Source organism: Tamandua tetradactyla, chromosome 2, assembly GCF_023851605.1.
Source record: "Tamandua tetradactyla isolate mTamTet1 chromosome 2, mTamTet1.pri, whole genome shotgun sequence".
NCBI lineage: Eukaryota > Metazoa > Chordata > Mammalia > Pilosa > Myrmecophagidae > Tamandua > Tamandua tetradactyla.
This window is the reverse complement of record NC_135328.1, coordinates 97,672,462-97,688,294: the sequence shown is the minus strand read 5'-3', so window position 1 is coordinate 97,688,294 and position 15,833 is coordinate 97,672,462. Positions and strand designations below refer to the sequence as shown.

At 40.8% G+C, this 15,833-nt stretch overlaps 1 non-coding gene across 1 annotated transcript; it reads left to right on the top strand.

The window, feature by feature from the left end:
• The first annotated feature begins 9,389 nt into the window (after positions 1-9,389).
• On the top strand, positions 9,390-9,501 carry LOC143675318 (U6 spliceosomal RNA). Its single transcript, XR_013171550.1, has one exon. It is a non-coding gene; the product is annotated as a U6 spliceosomal RNA (small nuclear RNA).
• Positions 9,502-15,833: the final 6,332 nt, after the last annotated feature.

Here is a 15,833-nt window from a genome sequence, read left to right as displayed (position 1 = left end):
CTAGACCAATCATGGTGGTTGGAGGGATGGGGTTCTGTGGCCTCTTCTGAGTTGACTGTCCACTCTTAAATGGGGAGAAGGGAGAGGGTAGAATCTGTTAATAGAAAATAGGTAATAGCTACCACACATAAATGTATAATTAATTTAAGAAGACTGAATTTAGTTGGGTGCAATTATTTTGCTATTTAAAATTATACTAATTAAAATTATTTGTAGACTTCCTCTTCTTTTGAATTTTTACTTACAGGAGAAGCCAATTCATGTTTGTTGATAAGCTCTGTGTCATGAACCATGTTAACTCCCAAATTTTCATTAGCCACATTTTACAATAGAGAAGCAAAGGCTAAGGGAATTAGAGAACCCATGTAAGGTGACTCAGCTACTAAAAGGCAATGCCAGTATATGAGCCCAAGTCCTTTGGACCTGAAAATGTGCATCTGAATTAGAATCACTGGATTAATGCAAACTGCAAGGGACTATACTCTTTTTAAGTATATTTTTAAAAGCATCATAGGATAAACACATCTTTGGATTTTCTGGGGACTACAGTTCAGGGGAAGAGAAAAATTTAAATGGTCTTCCACTTTCCCCCACTATAATAGCTCATTTCTTCTCACACTGAAAGCCTGAGGTCTCCTTGACCCTTGGCTCTCCCATAAAGAAGTTCATAATGATAATGTTTTTAGAGGCCAATACTGTATCCTCTTGTCTCAACTTGCAAGAAAATAACTGGGCCCCAGTAAGTATAATTGGTGTTAAGAGTGATTTATTATACACCCAGTTCTCCAGATGGCCATCTATATAGTGATTATTTTCCCTGAAAACAGAAAAATCTGGAATTTTTTTGCCTTTATCAGGTTATAACAGGTCTCTAACTCATTCAGTCAAAACTAGGACTAAAGACTTTGACAAAGTCCCCTTAAGACAGAGAGAAACACAAAAACCACATTCCATGTGGTAAATAATTACTGGGCTTGCATTCCTGTGCATTCAGGCACAAGCTAGATTCTGTGTAGCATGAAGCTGTGAAAATGTCTAGACCTAATGGGGTGACATGAGATAAGATCTAGTTAGATTTATCATAGCTTCAAACTGCAGCCAGAACTCTCAAATCACCCACATTCAAGCAAGAGAGACAGACATAAGATTATTCTAAGATGGCTGTGAAATTTCACTTCTAAGTACAAAAGGTTGAATGGACACACACAGCCCTTTTACTACAAGAGTGAAAGGGAATGTTTGCCAAAATGTCATTTTCGGATGGTCGTAGTTGAACAAAGTCAAATCTAGTTGTAAGTTACCTGATTTCTTGCTAAAGTGCAAGTTGGGAAATATGTATAAAAGACTTTTACCAACTTGTGATGGAATGTTTGGGGATGGGAAAGCATTCAAAGCTGAGCTACCAAAAGGATTTAAAGTAGTTAATTTATAGCAATTTAATTTCAGCTAGTGAGTATATGCTATCATTTCATTCAGGAAGAACCCTTTTAGTTGAGTTTGCCACCTTTTGGAACACGTTTCCCCTGCCTCAGAACGTGTACAAGCAAGGGCAGGAGAACCGCATGTTAGAGATGTTGTGGGGAAGGCCAAAGTATTTGGGGAGCTGGACCCAAATGCCTTCAAGGGTCAGACAGATGATGCAAGTATGCAAAAAGGTAAGGCATTAGCAGGTGGACTGAACACAGAGGACCAGGTAGACTGTCCCTACCTAAAAGTCCACTAGCCTGTCTGAATATAACACCTCTGCAGGATTTGGCCTTTGGATCAAGAAGATAGTTTGCCACTCCTGGACTAGAAGATTCCTAAGTCTTCTTTGATTTCTGGGTTCTATGATTTGTGAATGAAATAAAGCACTTTTATCTATTAAGAGCCAAATATTTGTTTTAATCTCTGTGATGGGGGAGAGGAGATGCACAGATATGGGAAATGTGGTCCCCGTCCTCCAGGAGCTTAAAATTATTTTAAAATAAGATATGCTCATACAAAGGTAAGTAACAATGCCAGGCAGAATTACATAAAGCCTGTACTCACTCCGAGAAAGCATTACTAGGTTTCATCCAGATTGATCCAGGAAGAGTCACTGAATAAATAAGGTTTGATTTGGGCTTGAGAGGATGAATGACATTCAGATGAACAGGGAATAGATTTCAGATTGTGAGAATAGCATAAATAAAAAGGCCAGCAGGGCTTAGGAGGGGTAGGTGGTCATGTATGGCTCCTTGTAAAAGATGCCCCCAATCTCTTCCCCAGATCCTAGCTTCCTCTTCCTTCTTTTCACTCATTCTGTTCTGAGTCTGGATCCTGCCTGCTTCTCAACCTCTGGACCTCTCCCTTGCCAGGAGCTAAAAGCCTTGCTGAGGGCCCCAGTTGCCCTAGCTGAGACCCACCACCTCTATCAGAGCCCTTTTAGCACTCGCCCTCTGTTTGCCTGGTCCACCCCCAGTGCAGATTTAACACACTCATTGGGCCACCTCTAGGACAGTTGCCACTGATACTAAACCACCAAGGCAAATGAATTCAATTTTCAAGAGAAGAAGGTAATTGTATATTCCAACCCAGCTACCAGAAGGCTCAGGTCGGGGCAGCTGCAAGACCAAAGAACACAGCAGGCAAAGAGTCGGACATGGGTTTTATTAGGACTTACAAACAGGAGAGAGTCTCCAGTGGCAACCGCCCAGAAGGTAAAGGAGCACCCTGCATAAGTGGGAGTGCTAGGGGCAGCTTCTAAGGGTTCAAGACAAGGACATTCCATAGGATATGAGAACAGAGTTTCAGACTCATGACACAGGAGTCTGGAGATTTTGTTATCAACATATATGTCAGGAGAGAGGAATTTTAATGCTTTACAAGATAAGTGGTTTATTATACCATCTGTACATTCTTTCCTCCCTGAGGAGGTCTCTTGACCTTTAACTTCTGTCCCGGTCACATAAGCGGCTATCCTCAGCAACTTACTCTCCATTTTGGAGGGGGAGCACAGGCCTTGGGTATCCACATTTGATGATCACAAATGAGGAGGCAGGAACCCTTTAGGAATTTGAATTTGTCTTTCAAACCACTTGGTATTTGCATTATGTGCTTGGTGGTATACTAATTACCATCAATGCTACCAATGACTAATTGCTCACAATTGCTACAATTAGAAATTACTAATTGCTAAAATCTGTGTTGCACTCTCTACTCGGGTTTCCTCACTTGCATCATCACAGCAACCTCTCAGATGAGAGCCACTATTATCCCCTCTTTACAATGAGCAAACCGAAGCTTAGCCAGGTTAAATACGTTGCCCGAAGTTACAGAATTAATAAGTGGCGGGGATTCAAACCCAAATTCTTTGTCTCTGGAAAACACTCTTAACCGTTACACAACACTATGTTATTGTATCATTCATGGGGATGTGTGAAAAACACTCCACTGCCAAGAATCATCCTGTTGGCCTAACATTTGATTGAGCATCTCCTGTTTTCCATACCGAGCATCTAGCTGATGTGTGAATTTGTCTCTATCGCCTGCTCTTCAAATATGGCAGTACTGGCACCCCATTAGACTCACCTGGGGCACTCAAAAACAAAAATGAAAACGACAACACACACACACCCCCGAAAAACACCACTGCTGCCCCAGCACCACCCCCTACAGATTCTGACTCACTGATTTGGGTTTGAATCAGCCACGTGTATGGTGTAAGAGCTCCCCAGGTATTCCCCCTGTGCAGGCAGGGTGGAGATCCCAGCCAGTCAATCGCGGTTGAGAGGGATGGCCTGGGATACCTGGGGTGCTTCTCTTAGCTTGGACCCGTTACATCACCTCTGTGAGCCTTAGTTTTCTCATCCTAAAATGGGAATGATAAGAATGTCTACCTTATAGGGTTGGGGTGCGAATTGAGCTACATGGAAACAGTAGTATGCAAGCTTCATTGATCCTTAGTGAAATTGGAGTTTATGCTATCTCAAGCAACCCCACCCTCTTTGACCTGAGAAAATGTATCCTTCCTGCCTTCTCAAACCTGACACCAGAGGGTAGAGGTGGGGGCTGGGCAGGCACTCCTGGCAACTTACCAGCTCTCTCTTTCAAAGACATAAAGACAAATAAATGCCTTTCAGGGGCCAGGCAGGTGCCCTAGATGTGTGAAGAAACTGCAATAACTCTAGAAAAAGGGCTGAGCTCAGGCATGAAGTGGAGATGCCAGGATGAAGGGCAGTATTCAACAGCACAGCCACCACTGACACACGTGCTGGCCCAATGGATCCATCGGCGCCCGCTGGCGGCAGGTGGGCGGTCAGACTGCAGCCCCAGTCGCCGACTCCGATTCGGGTCAGTGGCTCTTTCCTGGATCTGAACTGGGGAGCCGAGAGCGGCCGCCTTCCCCTTACACGGGAAACCGAGGGTGTGGCGCTGTGTTGCGGCGCTAGCTAGCCCGGCTTGTTAGAGGCAATCAGCCTAGTGGATAAAAGAGTGCCGCTCACGGGGAAATGGGGAGTTACTGCTTAATAGCTATGGAGTTTCTGTTTGGGGTGATGGGAAAACCTTTGGGGCAAGGGATGATGGTCATGGTAGCCCAATGCTGTGAATGTAATTAATATGACTGAAGTGTTCACTTAAACATGGTGAAATACGGGCGGGCCACGGTGGCTCAGCAGGCAAGAACCTGCCATGCCAGAGGACCCGGGTTTGATTCCCGGTGCCTGCCCATGTTTAAAAAAAAAAAAAGTGGTGAAATCCTTTTATCTACGGTATGGACAGATGAGTAAAAAATATGGATAAAAAGAAACAAATAACAGGAGGAACAAAGGTTAAAATAAATTGGGTAGATTGATATTCTAGTGGTCAATGAGAGAGAGAGGAGTAAGGGGTATGGCATGTATGAGTTTTTCTTTTTTATTTCTTTTGCTGGAGTGATGCGAATGTTCAAAAAAATGATCGTGGTGATGAATACACAACTATGTGATGATACTGTGAGCCATTGATTGCACACCATGTATAGAATGTTTGTATGTCAAGAATGTTTGTGTGTTTGTTGTGTACAATCAATATATATATTTTTTAATGGTTAAAATGGGAAATTTCAGGTTATATATGTCACCACAATTTTTTTAAAACAAGTTTGCCCCCTTATGGAGACCCTACTCCAAACCCAGCTCTGCCTCAGACAAGCTAGAAGCCTAATTGAACTTCTCTGAGCCAGTTTTCTCCTGGGTAAAACGTGGCTAAGATTCTGCACCACTCATTGGTTGGTGTGAGGCTTAAAAAGAACAACGGATGTAGACTGCTTTTAGCACTCTGAGGAAGCGCTCCAGATATGCCCACTTGTTTTTGTTGTAATTTGCCATTCTTTAGCAAAGTAAGAAGAGCCTCAAGGCCCTTTTCTCCCTGTGCCCTGGAAAATCAGTTAAACTAGAGCTAATCCATTACCTCATCCTTCCTTTGGACCCACAGTTCCAAGCATTGAGAATCAAGTTTGAAAGAGATAGTGTAAAGTTAGATAAAAGGTGTAAAATGACAAAAAAGCAAAAACAAACCAAAAAAAGGTGGAGGATTTGCTCTTGGAGTATTCTCAGGGAGCACGAGGCTGGTGACTTGCTGAGCCAGACACAGAGAGGGGACACAGGACACCTTCCATATCTCTCCCTAGCAAGGTGAGTGCTAGGCAGAGCCAAAGCTCAGACAGCACAGCAGAGAGGGATTTATCTGGGGACCATGTCTCTTGATCTTTCAGAGAACAAGAATCCAGCATTATCACAGACTGACTGATTTTTTTTTAAATTCATTACACTGAAGGATATTTTGCATGCCTGTATTTTTGTCAATCCTTGTTGGTGCTGACATTCGATGTTCTTTTGACTGCGTTTCCATATGTAATTAGGCATATCAGCTTTGCAGTCAATTATGCTGCATCCTTGTGGCAGAATACTGTATTCTTAGTTATTGTTGCAAACTGCTTTATTCTTGTCTGGGAAACAAAAAAAGATTTTTTTTTTCTATTTCTATTAAAATATTTACATTCAAAATCCTAAAAAAAAACAGAAAAAGGTGGTTCATCCTTCTTCCTTGCATTTTGCTTTTCTTTGGTGTCTGCTGTGGAGAGGACAAGAAAATCATGTCAGGCTTCACAAGACAGGCAGGTTTCAGTGGTTTGGCCCATGGGAAGCCCAGATTGGGGTTCAGAGAGGCCTTGGGAGCCTAGACTAGTTCTAGATCAACTTTTGTCATTGGGATTTAGGGAGCAGAGTCCATTTACTCAATTTCAAGTGGGAACTCCTGCCCCCCCACACACACTCAGTCCATGTTCTTTGGCTGAAACTGACCTTGTTCCCCAACAGGATGGCTGGGAGAGTGGGGGTTGTAGATAGAGCAGTTTGCAAACACTTCAGACATGTTTATCCAATGTAAGGTGTCTGTTCCAGCACCCGAGACTAACTTGGCCATTCAGGCCAGGCCAGTCAGAGCATTACCTTCCTCTGACCCTCTGGTATCTCACAGGCATGTGTCCTTGATGAGATAAAAGGAGACTTCTCCAAGGACCTTTGGAGGTATAATTTGCATGTTACAAAATTCACCCATTTTAAGTGCACAATTCAAGGAATGAGCAGAATAACCACCAAGGTGATGGTTTTAGAACATTTGCAAAATCCCCCAAAGAGCCCTCACACCCATTCCCAGTCAGTCAGTAGGAGACTTCAGGGAGTTGGGAGAGATTCACACGTTCACTGTTCATTCCTTTTGGATGGGCTTGTTTGCGGTGATGATGATGGGTGCCTGGAACTACAAGGAAGCATCCTGCGAAACCCGAGAAGAAAGCAGCAGCTACGAAATTCCCCTTTGTCTTGAGAGCATCCTCCGTTTCACCTGAGGTTTTCCATCTCCTGCAGTAGGAAGAATCCTAACTGACTCCAAAAATTATTGACCAGACTCTAATGAAAAGAGTTGAAACTTTTATTAATTGGATATTCAGATAGGAGGGCCCATCTCCAGATCTCTCATAATCAAAGAATTATTTTATGTATGACTGTGTTGGTTTGAAAGGATTATGTACCCTAGAAAAGTCATGTTTTAATCCTGATCCAATCTTGTGGGAGCAACTGTTTCTTTTAGTCCCTATTCAGTACTATAAATTGAAAACCTGATTAGATTATCTCCACAGAGCTGTAACTCACCCAATTCTGGGTATTAACCTTGATTAGATGGAGATGTGGGTCTAGATTAGTTTACTGGAATCCTTTAAAAGAGAAAGCATTTTGGAGAGAGCAACAGAGCCGTCACAGAGCCATAAGAACCACGGGAGCCCATGTAGTCAAAGACCCTTGGCGCGGAAGAAGGAAAATGTCCCTGGGGGAGGTTCATGAAATAAGAAGCCTGGAGAAGAAGCTAGCAGACATTGCCATGTTTGCCATGTGCCTTTCCAGTTGAGAGAGAAACCCTGAACTTCACTGGCCAACAAGAGTGAAGGTAACCTCTTGTTGGTGCCTTAATTTGGACATTTTCATAGCCTTGCCTTAATTTGGACAATTTCACAGTCTTAACTGTAAGCTACTCCATTTCTGGTATATTGCATTCCAGCAGCTAGGAAACTAGAATAATGACTTTAAGAGTTCATTTTACAAATGAAGATTCAGTCCTGCAGAGGTAAATTTGCTTAAAATGGCAGAAAGTGGACATGTCCTTGTTTCTGTCATTCTGAAATTGATCCTTATTTCCTCTCAAATAATAATAAATTAATAGTAGCTGTTATCAGTTTAAGATGCTTAATATATACCAGGTCTTGTTCTAAGTATTTTTTACAAATATTAACTCATTTAATCTTTACAACCACTCTGTGAGTAAGTACTATTATTATGCCCATTTTGCAGATGAGACAGCTGAGTTCTAAGTAATTTGTACAAGGTCATACAGCTGGGGAGTAGCAGAAACAGGGTTTAGACCCAGGCAAGCAGCTCCAGAGTCCATGCTCTTTACCGATACACTGTACTATCTCTTGTAAATAAAAATGGCCTGTTTTTAAACAGTTCCATTGCTTTTAGAGGCACTGCTTTTTTTCTGAATTTACACTTTATTTATTATAAAAATAAAAAAGAAACAGAAAAATACATATTCTTCGTACTCTTATAATTATATAAAACAATTTTTATCATGGGGCCATAAAATTTTGTCTGGAGTTCTAATTCCACCTTTGTGCTTCCTCCACCTTTGTTTTTCCCTTCTAGACACCTGGAACAAAAAAGGACTAAAGAAGGCAGAAGTCTTATTTTGATGCCTTCTTGTTCTTTTTTTTTTTTTACATGGGCAGGCACCGGAAATCGAACCTGGGTCCTCGGGCATGGCAGGCAAGCATTCTTGCCTGCTGAGCCACCATAGCCTGCCTGCCTTCTTGTTATGAAAACTGGATAACTGCTCTGCCTTATTAATTTTCATTGATATGTAATATGATATGGTAATTGATATTTACTATCATAATTTGATATAAAATTTTAAGTTGCATATCAGTCAACTGGTAAAAAAAGTACAAGATCTGATACACATTTAGAAATTTAACAGCCTACACACAGAAACAAAATATACATATATGAGAAGTAATATAACAAATCTCTTTTCTCTGGTTTCTAGAAATCCAGTGAGACATGTACAGTGCTTCTGAGGCTCTGAAATGCTATATGAATGTAGCATACTCTATCCTTCAGATTATTTTCATGTACATTTCTTAGTTGAGCCTCACCTAAATCCTGTGGCTGGATAGGCATTATCAGTGCGCAAGCCTGGTTGTTTTTAACAGCAGTGCTACAGAAGGCTTTCAGGCAGGAGGATGGCATGAGGAAAGTGATCTTTAGACAGCTCACCTGGTGGGTATATGCAGGATGATTGTGAGGAGTGGGGAGTGTAGGTAGAGAGCAGTTTGGGTGGGTGCTTTTGCAAATTTTTCAAATGATCAAGGTGGGTGAGACCTGGGCTTCCCAAACCTTCCGTTGGCGAGTACTCACTGCACAAGGTGGTGTGGAACCCACAGGAGTCTAGCGGCACAGCTGTCAGCAGCCTCTTCCAGTTTTATATGAAAAATTCTTGTGGAATTTGCATTTCACTCCCTAATAAAGGATGTACCTATCTTAGAGATACACGTACACTTGACGAGGGTAAACATCCTCTGTATCAACCAAAGTCCCCACTATCCCAAGCGCTCTTCTTTTTTGTTCCAGAATGATTTCATATTCCTCTCATAAGGAATCGGTCCAGCCTGGCCAGTAACTTCCTGCAGACTCAGTGTTGACTGGCTAATCTGCTCCATGATGCCCTACAAACATGAGGGCATGCGGGCTGCTCAGTTCCTTTGCTACTGCATGCATTTTGATGAGATTTCCTGCAATCCATGGCCTACCCTCCCAATTGTCCAAATCAGAGGTGTGCTCACTCACTTTGGCAGCACATATACTAAAATTGGAACAACACAGAGAGGATTAGCACGGCCTCTATGCAAGCGTGACACGCAATTTGGTAGGAATGTGTAGCCTGCGAGGACAGGAGGGCAGAGCAGCTGGGGAGGGAGAGGTGTGATGTCAGTGTCTCACAAGTTGCAGCAGATTTCTTCTATCTTTGCGCCAGACTCTTTGTTGCCTATTCATGCTGGAAGCAGAGGCAAAGAAACACAAATTAAAATATTTATTTACCCGCAGATTATTTTATTCCAACTTGGAGACAGAAAACCTGGATTTGAGCCCAGTGCCTGCCACTTATGAGTTGTTTGAACTTGAATAATTCAATTACCAAGTTTCCTCAACTGTTAAAGTGTAGTTACAATAACATCCCTCCTGCCTCATCCACAGGGTTATTGGGAGAATGAATGACTCAGTCCGTAAGGGAAATGTTGCCTACACACTGTATGTGCAGTGACACTTCGAGCCAAGCACCAGTAATGATTGCCACTTTAATATGGGGTTCAGGTGCCCTACTACTGCTGTCTATTAACATTTGTAATCTCAGTTGTGGTGTTATGGTTACGACTGAGAGCCTCGAACAATATTTAAATTTATTTTTAAAAAAACACCGATTCTGGGTCCATATTTTACAAACCAAAGATTGCAATTTTAGGGATGATGGAATATTTAAAAGCAGAATATTCTGAAAAATTGAGGAAATATTGTCGACAGAGAGAGAGTTAAAAAAAAAAGTACTGATCTAGTGTTGGGAGAATTGTTCTCTAGTTCCTCCTCCCTAAGTGATTTGAGCCCTAGCATCACCATTCTGGGCCTTGATTTTCCCAGTTTGAAAAATGAAGGCATTTGATCCATTAGTTTCAGTCCAGATGACTTTTGGAACCACCGAGGAAGCTCCGTGTCTTAGTTTGCCAGGACTGCTATGACAAACACCATACAGTGGCTTGGCTTACGCAGCAGGGATTTATGTCTCGTGGTTTTGGAGCCTAGAAGGCCAACACGAAGGTTCTGGAAGAGCTTGCTTTCTCCTGGAGCCTATGGCATCCTGGTAATCTCTCTCCTTGTGTCTGCTCCTCTCCTCTGGTTTTTGCTGATTTCTGGCTTCTTCTAACCAACTGACTGCATCCCCAGCTTTTCTCTGCTTATAAAGACACCAGTCGAATGGATTAAAGCCCATCCACTTTCAGTCTGGTCACATCTTAACTAATAATAACATCTTCACAAGTCCTATTTACAAATGGGTTCTCAACCACAGGAATGCAGATTAAGACTTAAATGTGACTTTTGGGGAGAATATTATTCAGTTTCCAATACTGCACAAAAGTACGATTTTTGTTTTGCTTCTTGCTGTCTTTGAGGCCTAGAAAAGTGCTTAGCACTTTATGGAGAGCAGGTGCTCTATAAATATTTTTTAGTAATGAAATAAATGAAGCTTTTTCAAAATCATTATCCTAGTTCCACCAGAGAACCCTCATGTAGAATAGGGCAGCACATGTATGCATATTTTGAAAATGCCCTTGCGGTCATTCTGCTGAGTAATTCTGGCTAGGAACCACCAAGAACCACTGATCTCCAAACTCCCTTCCACACAGAATTGCCATATCTAGCAAATGAAAATATAGGACACCGCATTAAATTTGAATTTCAGATAAACAATGAGTAATTTTTTAGTGTATGTATGTACCATGTACTATTTGGCATATATGTATACTAAAAAATTATTCATCATTTGTCTGAAATTCAAATTCAACTGAGGTTTCTGTATTTTTGCTCCAAATGAAAGGTCCTAGGAGTCTTTAGTGGGCAGAGTGTTGAGTTGCACAAGCATGACCTTGGCTGGCTTGGAGAACTGAGACTTGCGCTGTAGGCTTTTCCTTTTTTGTTAAAATTTTAAATTAAAGTTTTTGGAAACTTAACTTAGTTCTCAAGTCTTAGGAGCCCTGAGAATTCATTTAACCTATATCACAAACCCTCTAAAGCCATAAGGAATTGCTGTTTGCACAGAGGACACCTAACAGAAGCTTATCAAAGAAATTTATTTATGACAAAGTAGTTGATAACAAAAAAATTAAAAGAATGGATAAAGTCTAAGTAGCAAAAGGCAAACCCATCAGTGGGGCAGGCTGGCCACAGGTCTCTCTTCCTTCCCTGGTTTCTTCCCCAAACTTCAGGGAAAATATGCTTCATGTCACTTCAGTGTTAATAACATATATATTTGGACACACATTCTTTATTTAACAACTTTCTGATGTATGGAGGGCAGGAATTATTGAAGCCATTTTACAGATGAGGAAATGTCACGAAATGTGGCATGTTATAGTGATTTTTTTGTTGTATTTCCTTTAAACCAGTTTCCGTGTATTGAACGACATGGTAAAGGATATTAAGAACCGTTGCAGCAAATGCCTCTTTCTTTAATTTTTTTTTTCTTTTTTGGTTTAATTATCCTATGTAAAACATATATGAAAAGCCAACAGGAAGAAATGTGGGATAGTTTTAGAGGCATGGTCTATCTCTAGGTAAAGATTTTTCTAATATTTTTGAGGTGAGAATTTGCTTTGCATATGCTGAAAACTGACACAAATCCAGCTGAAAATATTCTGCTGATGGACCCTCCCACATATGCAAGAATCTCACAGGAGAGGTCATGTTTGCTGCAACTTATACAAAGGTAGGCTGGCAAGGCTACTGCTTAGACTGATGAATAGGGCCGGGGGTGGCATGTTGGAACTGGCACAGATACAGGAGTCAGACAATTAATCTTGGTTTGAGCCTCTGCCCTGACTTTGTGACCTTAGCATATTGCTTAACTCCACTGGGCTTTAGTTCTCCGCTATGTAACCACAGTATCTATCCTGTAGAGTAAAAAAGTATTAGAAGTATTAGAGTACAGGCATGATGCAGGCATGTAATTAGGTTTAGCTGTTTTATTATAGTTAGTGGATCTGTTCGATTGGTTTGAAGGAAAATTCAATGTCAGTGAGACCTTGATTGAATACACTGTCAACTAGGAAATTGACACTCTGAAATGAGCAAGATTATAGCTAATGGTTCTGGGTAGAGCTGCGCTAAGTTAGAGTGAATGCTGACCTTTCGTCAGACAATGCCTCTGTATCTTGGGGAAAACATGCTAAACATTAATAAGTTATCCAGAACAAATGAAGGACATTTCCTCATTTCATTCATTATGAAATATTATTTGCTAGACAAAGGTAAGTATTTATTCAGGCTTTATAAGGTGAGGCTATTGCTTGGGCAGTAGAAATACTGCAATCCTAACCTGGTTTTCTCTCTATGATGCTAAAAGCATCTTCTAATTCTAGATAATTTTAATACTTCTCTCTGATTAATAAACATGACTGCAAATGTAAAATATTCATTAAAAGGGTAAAATACTCTCCAGAAACATTTATTTGGACAAACTCTTTATATAATTTCATTACTGAAGTTAAAGAGGTATAGCTGGAAAGTAAATGGACAATTAAATTTTCAATTGAGCCACTCTGGTACAGGACTAACAAAGTACTTTAATCCTTCTATTGCTATTTGATTATTTGTTCAACAAATGTCTCTTATCGACACATATTAAGTTCAAGGCACCGTTATAGGTGCTAGGAATCATCAGTGAACAAAAGAGGAGTCAGGGAACAAAACAGCCCTAAGTCCCTGCCTTTGCGGGGCTTGCATTCTGGTATAGGGAGAGATATAGAAACATTAAATAAGTGAATTATGTAGGCTATAGATGATGCTAAATACTGTAGGAAAGAGAGACCAGGGAAAGGAACATGGTAGTATATAATGAGGGTGGAGTGACAATTTTAAATAGCATGGTAAGGGTGACATTTGAACAAAGCACTGAGGGAAGGAGCCGTGGCCCCCTGGGGGGAGGGAAGGAGAACACCAAGCACTAATGTCTGAGGGCAGGAGCATGCCTGGAGGTTTCCAAGAAGAGCAAGGAGTGTGGCTAGAGTGGGGGGAATGAAGAAAGCAGTAGGAGGGAGATCAGAGTCATTATTCCTTGATAATCATGGAGTTAGGACTCCATCCATCTAATTTCCAGTTTTCAGTCTTAGTTTATTTACTCTATGACCACAAAGAAATCCTAAACTTTTGTTTAAAGCATGGTTGGGCTATGGATTTATTATACTAAACTATGACTAAAGTGGAGCAGTATAGTTTAGTGATGATACATGTGCCTAAACTGGTAGATCTGAATTCATATTCGGATTTACTTACTTACTCTATGTGTGCCCTGGGGCCTCCTTTAGAGTTGCTGTGAGGGTTGCATAACAGGTATGTTTAAGTGCTCAGCATAGTGCTTGGCACTGCGTAGGTACACAATAAATTATAATATTATTTCTTGAAAAGTATAATGAGAAAGATTAGAGACTTTGCAATGCATATTTGACAAACAAAACTTGCTTTTGAGCAACAATGCCCTCCTCTTATTATCAATGGCTGCAGGGCGGTCCGGCGATCCTTGTCTCTCCAAAGCTGGACCAGGGTTGGTCTGTGTGACCACTACACTATGGCAGAGTGATGGTATGCCACTCCTATGATGAGGGTATAAAAGACCCTGCAGCTACCATCTTGAGTGCTCTCTTTCTCTGTGGATCACTCAGGCTGCAGGAAGCAAATAGCCTCTGGAAAGGTCCCCTATAGAGAGGCCCATGTAGTGAGGAATGGAGGCTTTTGCCAACAGCCACATGAGAGGAGCAGATCCTCTAGCCCTGACTGACACGTTGACAGCAAGCCCTTGAGAGGCCCTGAGCCAGAGCCAGCCAGTTCAGCAGCTCCCGGATTCCTGACCCTTAGAAACTATGTGAGGCCATAAGTGTTTGTTGTCTTAAGTTGCTAAGTTTGGGGTCATCTGTTTAGAGAGCAATAGATTACTAATAAAATATTTTTATTAAAAAAAATACATATATATAAGCATTAACTTTGTGATGATAAGCTAAAATTTATTTAAAGTTTTTTCTTTTTTATCTCTTAATATAGTAAATAACACTGATTTTCAAATGTTAGACTCAACATTGCATTTCCAGGATACATCACTATGATATTTTACATATAGATTTGATTTGTTAATTTTTTTTCTGAGCTTTAGTGTTTTTTTGCTTTATTTTTTTACTGTGGTAACATATATGCAACATGAAAGTTCCCATTTTAACTGCTTTCAAGCATAAAATTCAGTGGCAGTAATTACATTCACAGTGTTGCACTATCGCCATTACCAAAACTTAATTACCTTTTGAGTATAAAGAATTTATTCAACCTAAGCTTATTTCTGTCACTTTTAATCCTAAAGATCACCACTGATCCTTGGCAGTTTACAAACATTCATTTTTTTTTTCAAACATTCATTTTTTACGTAATTGCTATTGGTGGATATACTTTCTTTTGTATCTGATTTTTCCACTTAGAATTAACTCATATGTTATCAACAGAGGACCAGCATATTTAGCATTTTTACTGACTTCATGACATTCTGTCCCAGTGCTATGTCATTCCTTCTCAAACATTCCCTATCACAGGATTTTTGAGACACTTTTTGAGTTTTTCAAAATAATAACTGGAACAATAATTATAGTGCCATGCCAATCAACTGAACAATGTACTGAGAGATAAAGAGACTAGGTCCTGCTTTTAGGGACATAAAAGACAAGCAGAGAGTGAACGAGTCCTCCTAAAGTACACAGACTTTGAACACACATTGAATACATGCATTGGTTAGACAAGCAAACTGACCTTTAAGGTGACCCAAGACAAGAGTGCGTTTAATGGAATGGGGAATGTAAAGATGCTGGGTGAACTTACTTGTTTAGATAATGATAATGCTTGTTCCCTGGAGAAATATAGGAATGACAGTAAATGATAAAACCCTGGAAAAACTCTTGTAGGTAATGGCTTTGGCTCCAGTTCTCAGAGCAGCATTTCACAGAGGGAACCCCTGAATACAATTCTGTGTCCTCAGCCTCGGGAGATACTTCTGTGCTCTCACTTTCTCTTTCCTCTTTCTCCTTCCCTCCACCGCCCGTGCTTTGTCAGGCTCCAAATCTTTCAGTTGTGCCTCAAAGAGAAAAGTGGACTGAGCCCTCCTCTGTTGGATATTGTGCAGAAATTCAGCAACATGTTATAAGCATGATGTTTCATTTGAATATAGTAGTCATTAAAAGGCTCTTAGGAAACCTGATCCTATGAGCAGGGAGCCACCATTTCTCTGCCATGGATCCATCAGATTGGCTGGTTCTGGTGCTTCATCTTTGCCTTTTCACACCTTCCTGACTAAGTTTTGATAACCACCAGGTACACAGGCCATTTTTAACATTTTAAAAATTATTTCGTAATTTGAATGAAGCTGATTCGGATAGGACTAAGGTAAATCAAAATACAGGATAAAGGATGATATGGTCC